We start from the raw sequence: 8,548 nt of genomic DNA, 5'->3' as shown, positions 1-8,548 counted from the left end.
AACGCGTTATCTACGGCCTGATTGGAGTAAGTGTCGCGCGTACGAACCCGACTGTCGAGGTGCTTCTCCGTGAACAGCTGACCGGTGCATAGACACATAGATACAAAAGGACACAGAGAAAAGAGGGAGAGAGCAAGATGGCAACTGCCACCAAGAGAGGCAAACGCCTGCCTATTCTTTCGGGAAGAGGGAAGAGACAGAGGAAAGGAAGATAGACGGAGAGAAAGAAAAAATAGGATAGGAAAGTAATGCAAAAAAATTGACGAGGACTTGGGCCAAAATAGGTAAGTCATCCAAGGTAGGAGGGCATAAAGTCGGCCGTATACCTTCATTCGGTCGGACCTGTCCCGTCATTGCTTAAAGAACAGAATTATGGCAACGCAGGTTTTTCACGATAATGGTGGCTGAACACTCCTGATGTGTTCCAAGAACAGTTTACTTCCCATCTTTGCTCCCGGAAGGCTAAGGAGCAATGACAGGCCATTCTGAGATGCATGTCATTGCCTCATCATCATTTTTTTCCATCCATTGTTAAGCATGTTGTCTTCCGAACTTGACCAACCAAGGGGATAACTTTGTCCCCCCCCCCTTGATGTGGATCTGTTCCCACGCCTATGTGTAATAATGCGATAACGTTAAAGAGCTCGGTTCGCTGAACTTCCGGTGGCGGCATTGGCATCGTTGGTTGTAAGCCAAAACTGGAGGAAGATGGTAGTACGAAATAGGCCGCCATCCCGCCCTGGGAACGTGCATATTCAGTGAAGATGTATCAAAAACCACAGCTGATGGGGTGGGGGTGTGTTTTTTTTATTATTTCAGAGTAATGGCAGTCGTAATCGCTTTGTGATAGGTGTGGTAGACCGTGACTGGCCCGCGACCATTTTCGCTACATTTTTGGTCAAGACTGAATCCAAACAGGATCTGTTCGGCGTGGCGGGTTGATTTTACTTTGTAGAAGAGAGTCTTTACTCGCACTGCACGCAATAAATTTTCACATCCTCTTTGGGGAACTTATCAGATCGACCAGTTTTTAGAAAGGCTTGAGGCTATAGGCAGTTATTCATTCCCGTGCATTATAGCTGTAGTATCACTGATGAACTCTTCTTCGCAGCGTTGTTCCTACCTTTATAGCGACTTGTGGTCTGCGAAACTTATTTGCTTATTTGTATAAGTATTACTAAGGACGCTTTGCACGTGTGATCCCAGAATACACGGTGACTTCGATGCGTTCGTCAGACCATGTTTCCAGCGAACGCTAGCGGACCTACACGCGTTGGCTCGTTTCGCTCTTTTCTTCGCTATGCTGCGTTCATCGGCTCGTCTGGCCACCTCTCCGAATGCTCTTTTTCAGCGCCCAAGGTGAAACCGCAAAGAGCGCGCGCATCTGCTAGCCTTTTCGGCCCTGGTGGTGTCATTTGACACCATCACACAACATTTCCCTAGCAACACAAAAACGAAACCAACACTGCTAATTTTTGAGGAAGTAACAAGCATTTCTTAGCGAACTTCAGCGACTTTGAGCGTATCTATCTATCTGTCTATCTATCTATCTATCTATCTATCTATCTATCTATCTATCTATCTATCTATCTATCTATCTATCTATCTATCTATCTATCTATCTATCTATCTATCTATCTATCTATCTATCTATCTATCCTGGCCGTTTAGTAGATGGGAAGTATACCAAAATTGGCGTCGCATGACGTGACTGTATGACGAATATAAACGACAGGTCATAGCATGAAAATCATGACACGCATGTCATCAATGGCATAATTTACATGCCACGGTGTTAGTGCTTTTGCTGTCGTTTCGTTAAATTGATATATACTAAAATTGGTATGGCTTGACAAGAGTGTGTGACAGACACAATTGACAGGTCCTATAGTGCAATTCATGACACGCATGTCGCGTACAGCATATATTACGTGACATTGTCTCGCAGCGCTCACGGCTGTTTAGTTAGATGGATATATATTAAAATTGGTAGGACGAGACATTTCTTTCTGGCGGACACAGGTGACAAGTGGTAGCGTGAAAATAATGATATGCAAGCCATGCAGGCCATGACATACATGCTCTACTCCTGGTGCACTTGCGGCCGTTTCGCTTTCTTGACATGTACTAATGTTGGTATTGCCTGAATTAACTTTATGAATAACCAAAATCACAGGTGGTAACGTGAAAATCCTGATATGCAGATCATGCACAGCATGATTTACATGCCACGCTCATGGTGCGGTCGCGGCTGCATCGCTAGCTTGATATACACCAAAACTGGTATTGCATGACGTGACTGAATGACGAACCTAAATACATATGTTAACATGACAATCATGAAATACATTTGCTGTACAGCATGATTTGCATGCCACGCTCATGGTGCTCTCGCGGCCTGTTCGCTAGCTTGGTATACCCCAAAGTTGGTATTTCGTGACCTGACTGCATGACGAACATTGGCAGGTGGTGACATGGCATTCGTGACAGGCATGTTGTTCGGGCTCGATTTTCATGTCATGCTCATGATGCGCTCGCGGCTGTTTGGCTAGATTGATTAACACCAAAATTGTCATTGCATGACGTGACTGTACGGCGAATGTAAATGACAGGCGCTAGCATGCAAATCATAATATGCATGTCGTGTAGGGCACGATTTACATGCCGTGGTCATGGTGCGCTCGCGGCCGTTTCACAAGCTTGATATACACCAAAATTGATAGTGCGTGACGTGAATGTACGACGAATATAAATGACGGGTGGTAATTTGAAGATCATGACACGCGGGTCGTGTAGGGCATGATTTATATGCGACGCTCATGGTGCACTCGCGGCTGTTTAGCTAGCTTGATATACACCAAAATCAGTATTGCGTGACAGGACTGTACGACAAACATAAATGGCGGGTGGTAATATGCAAACCATGACATGCATTTCGTTTAAGGCTTGATTTACATGCCACGCTTATGGTCTGCTCGTGGCTGTTTCGCTAGCTTGATATACACCAATATTGCAATTGCGCGATGCGACTTTTGGTGAACACTAATAGCAGGTGGCAGTGGCAGAATCATTAGCGAACCAGTGGGGTGAGTAGTGGCAGGATCTTCAGTGAACCAGTGGGGTGAGAATAGTGGGATTTGCACCATTTCTCTGGCACATACGCGCTATTGGAGTTCTGTGTTTACGCCACGAATCTTTTCGTGATCAGTGTGGTGAGTAGTGGGATTTGCCCCATTTCTGTGGCATATACACGCTACATGAGTTTTGTGTTTATGCCACGAATCTTTGGTGGACCAGTGTGGTGAGTCGTGGGATATGCCCCATTTCTGTGGCATATAAACGCTACATGAGTTTTGTGTTTATGCCACGAATCTTTGGTGGACCAGTGTGCTGAGTAGTGGGATTTGCCCAATTTCTGTGGCATATACACGCTACATGAGTTTTGTGTTTATGCCACGAATCTTTGGTGGACCAGTGTGGTGAGTAGTGGGATTTGCCCTATTTCTGTGGCATATACACGCTACATGAGTTTTGTGTTTATGCCACGAATCTTTGGTGGACCAGTGTGGTGAGTAGTGGGATTTGCCCAATTTCTGTGGCATATACACGCTACATGAATTTTGTGTTTATGCCACGGATCTTTGGTGGACCAGCGTGGTGAGTAGTGGGATTTGCCCAATTTCTGTGGCATATACACGCTACATGAGTTTTGTGTTTATGCCACGAATCTTTGGTGGACCAGCGTGGTGAGTAGTGGTATTTGCCCCATTTCTGTGGCATATACATGCTACATGAGTTTTGTGTTTATGCCACGAATCTTTAGTGGACCAGTGCGGTGAGTAGTGGGATTCGCCCAATTTCTGTGGCATATACACGCTACATGAGTTTTGTGTTTATGCCACGAATCTTTGGTGGACCAGTGTGGTGAGTAGTGGGATTTTCCCAATTTCTTTGGCACAAACGCCCTATGGCAGTTTTGTGTTGACGCCACGAATCTTTAAGATACCAGTGTGGGGAGTAGTGGGACTTACCCAATTTCTGTGGCACGTACGGCCTATGAAAGTTTGGAATTTACGCCACGAATCTTTAGATGATCAGTAGTGTGAGTAGTGGGATTTGCCCAAGTTGGTGTACATACGCGCTAAGGAGATTTCTGTTTACGCCACGAATTTTTAGTGAACCAGTGTGGGCAGTAGCGGGATTTGTCAGATTTTTGTGGCACATACGCCACATAGGAGTTTTGTGTTTACGCTTCGAATCTTTAGATGATCAGTGTGGTGAGTAGTTAAATGGAAGCCAAACATTAGAGCATAGCATGCAGCCTGGAATTTACATTTAATTCACAAAGTCAGCTAGATATCCCTTGCTCTTCTCTCGAGAAATGATGCCAGTGACCGAAATGACCACGCGATAAACACAATGTCCGCGGTCATTGGCTGATTTGAGTATCGTGAGCTGTACAGTTACCACGGCTGCCGCAGGATGCCGAGACGTTATCGCTGCAATTACACTGTACGCTGCGCATTCGAAGGAATAAGTGTTCAAGGTCATGACGCGGGCTGACGAACGGACGTAGCTTCTTGCCACCTTGTCATGCCCCTCCGCTACGTATCTTTCATCACACAGGCTGGCACGAATGTAGAGAGAAAGGGTCTAAAGCGTGCGACAAAACCCTCTAACTCCGCTATTACTTGACAGATTCTAAACAAAGAACCGGCAGTCGATTCAAGAGGAAATAAACTCCTTTATTGAAGCTATTAGATGATTACTTGGAAAAAATGTTGCAGGACCCCTTTAATCTAATCTGCCCAACATACTTTCGGCCTCGCCCTCGTGTGCTTGCCTCTCTTAGAATCAAATTTCTTACACTTGATGACCTGTGATTACCTTACCATCTAGTTACATGCCCCCCTCATGCCCATTTCGTCTTCATTTCGACTAAAATGTCCCTAACACTCGGCTATTCCCTGACCCATTCTGTTCTCTTCTTGCCGCTAAGATTACATCTATCATTTTTTATTTCCATGGATCGCTTCGTCGTCCTCAACTTCAGGTGAACCCTCATCGTTAGCCTCAGGATCTGCTGCGTTGGTGTGTGCCTGTAAAATACAGCTGTTATATATCTTTCTCTTGGCGGAAAGTGGCAAAATACCATTCATAAATTCAGAATTCCTACCAGATGGGCTCCACCCCATTCTTATTCCTCTAGTTACTTTTCTTCTCGTCGTTTGTCTCTGCAGTATGTACCTGTCCTAAGTAGCCATTTTCCTTTACCACTTTCAGTACCCCGCTACCCATCTGTGACAGGTTCGGTTAACAATGCAAGTTGAAGCAGATCTGGAATGCTACTCTCGAACAAGAAGTGGAGGTGAGAGTTCGGTTTTCAAAGATCCGAGGATATGCTTGCACTGACACAAAAAAAACGGAAACGAAACATGAGAATTCATAAAGAAAAAACAAAAAAACATCACCCCGAGTCGTAATAGATATATTTCACATTCACCAAGAAAAACCTATGAGTCGAAACGGTCGTGAAGTTCGCACTCTTAAGCTGTTTATTGGACGGCATTCAGCGACAATGCGCAATGGCGATAGTCAAGGCAAAAGCACGGCCTCCGAGCGCGAGCGGCGAGAGGACGACGCACTAGAAGCCGCTGGAGAGCGCAACCGTTAAAGAGCACCAAGGCTTCGCCACAATTACCCGGGTACGAAAAGGGAGCCGTCCGGCGACCTAACAGCTCGTCACTATGAGTGGGTCATAGTAGGCCTTGAGCCACTCAACGTTGACTATGTCGCGCCCTAGACGGCGCATGTCCGAAGCTGGTTCGATGAATTCGATCAGGTAGCTGACCGGGGACGTGCGCTCGACACCCCGGTAGGGGCCTTCGTATTTCAGCAGTAGTTTTGAAGAGAGGCCAGTTGCAGTGATAGGGACCGAGAGCCATACGAGCGCTCCGGGGACGAACGTGGACTCAGAAGTGGTGGTGCCACCGCGAAGGCTCTTCTGCCCCTCTTGTTCGTGCGTTGTAAAAGTCTTTGCAAGCTCGCGACACTCTTCAGCAAGCCTGGCTGTGCCAGTAATAGGCGCACATTCAGATGGATCCGGCTTGTAGGGTAGTATCGTGTCACTGGTGTGCGACGGGTGCCTTCCGTACAATAGGAAGAAGGGTGCAAAACCAGTAGTGCTCTGAGGGGCGGTATTATAGGCGTAGGTGACGAAGGGCAGAATGGCATCCCAATTTGTGTGATTGGCGGCGACGTACATTGAGCGTGCGTGCGCCTAAAGCGTTCGGTTGGGCCATTCGTCTGCGGGTGGTAACAATAGTTTTGCGGTGAACAGCATGGCACTCTTTAAGAATGGCTTCGACGACTTCTGACAAGAAGACTCGGCCTCGATCACTGAGAGGTTTCTCGGGTGGACCGCAATCGAGGCAGGAGCGGACGAACTTCTGCACGTAGCGGTACATCCCTCACCAGAAGTGTCGCTGCCGAATGCGGTGGTAAGTTTCGGATACCCCAGAGTGTGCGCATTGCGGATCAGAGTGGAAGGACTCGCATATTTCAGCACGCAGACTTCGGGGTATCACAAGTAGCCACTGGCGGCCGTCGGCGTTGTAATTGCGTTGGTGCAGTAGGTGGTCACGAATGGCGACATGGTAGGCTTGACAACGCAACGCGCGAGTCGTTGGTGTTGCCGACGGATCAGTGAGCAGGTCTATCAGCGAGGCGATCCATTTATCCTTGCGCTGCTCGGTAGCGATGGTGTGAACGTCGATGGAAGACACAGCAATGTAAAATACTGAGCAGGAGGCATTTTCTTCAGGTAAGGGGGAGCGCGAGAGGGCGTCGGCGTCAGCATGATGGCGTCCGTTGCGGTACAGCACGCGGATGTCGTAGTCTTGCAGGCGAAGTGCCCAGCGGGCGAGACTGCCCGAGGGATCCTTCAATGACTACAGCCAGCCTAGTGCATTATGGTCGGTGACGACATCAAATGGGCGACCATACGAAAAGGGCGGAATTTTGTAAGGGCCCAGTTGATCGCCAGGCACTCTTTTTCCGTGACGGTGTAAATGGTCTCGGCTCTAGTAAGCATACGACTTGCGTATGCTACGACATATTTGGGGAACCGTGGTGTGCGCCGCACAAGAACAGCGCTGAGGCCTATACCGCTGGCGTCCGTGTGTACTTCCGTCGGGGCCGTAGGGTCGTAGAGGCGTAGTATGGGAGGAGACGTGAACAAACGACAGAGCTTTGCGAACACGTCCTCGCATTCGGACGACCACGAATGTAGGGGCCCGTTACTTCCAAGGAGCTTCGTCAGCGGTGACATGATGGTGGCAAAGTTGCGTATGAAACGTCGAAATTATGAGCACAGTCCTACGAAACTGCGCAGTTCTTTGACGAATGTAGGGGGAAATTCGGCCACGGCCCGAAGTTTGGCCGGATCGAGAAGGATTCCGTCCTTGGACACGGCGTAGCCTAGGAGTGTCAGCTGCCGTGCTGCAAATCGGCACTTATTCAGATTCAGTTGGAGGCCGGCTATGCGCAAACGCGTCAAAACATGCCGCAGACGTTGAAGATGTGTGGACAAGTCTGGAGCGAAAACGACGACGTCGTCCAGGTAACACAAGCACGTGTGCCAGTTGAAGTTGCGCAGAACGGTGTCCATCATGCGGTCGAAGGTCGCGGGTGCATTACACAGACCAAATGGCATGACGTTGAACTCGTACAAGCCGTCGGGCGTGACAAAGGCTGTCTTCGGTCGAGTGTCATCAGCCATAGGTACTTGCCAGTACCCCGGGCGCAAATCGAGAGATGAAAAGCATTCTGCTCCTTGGAGGCTGCCAATCGCGTCGTCGATTCGCGGCAGTGGTTAAACATCCTTCCGAGTGATCTTGTTGAGCCCTCGGTAGTCCACACAGAACCGCACAGCACCGTCCTTCTTGGCAACGAGAACAACAGGAGACGCCCATGGGCTGTCCAAGGATCGAATAACGTCGCGTCGATGCATGTCGTCGATTTCCTCATAAATTACCCTACGTTCTGTGGGAGACACGCGATATGGACGTTGCCGCAGTGGTGGTTGGGCGCCAGTGTCGATGCGATGCGTAACAGCGGACGTGCGGCCGAGAGAAGTTTTCCCGACATCGAAAGAAGAACGAAATTCTTCCAACAAGCACAGAAGCTGGGAACGCTGGACCAACGTAAGGTTGTCAGAAATGGAAGGACCAAATACATCCGCGGGTGATGAATCAGACGTGGAAACGGCACTGATTGTACGGTAACTGGTGCAGTGCGAGTCATTGGGTGCGTCCAGAACTTAAGCGTCTTCGAGGGGCTCCACTCTGCCGAGACATTCCCCTCGCACCAATGTAACAATGTGCGGGGATGGGTTGGTAACAAAAACAGCAGTGCTACCCTGAGTGACTTGCACGGTCGCGAAAGGTACCAGCATCCCTTTCCGAGTGCAAACGCAGTCAGATGGCGAAAGGAGTGCAATGGTGTCGCAGAGGTCGGTGCAGTAAACTGGCACAGCAGTCGACGAGTT

This window comes from Rhipicephalus sanguineus, chromosome 2 (assembly GCF_013339695.2).
Source record: "Rhipicephalus sanguineus isolate Rsan-2018 chromosome 2, BIME_Rsan_1.4, whole genome shotgun sequence".
Lineage (NCBI taxonomy): Eukaryota > Metazoa > Arthropoda > Arachnida > Ixodida > Ixodidae > Rhipicephalus > Rhipicephalus sanguineus.
Note: the sequence above shows the minus strand (reverse complement) of the source record.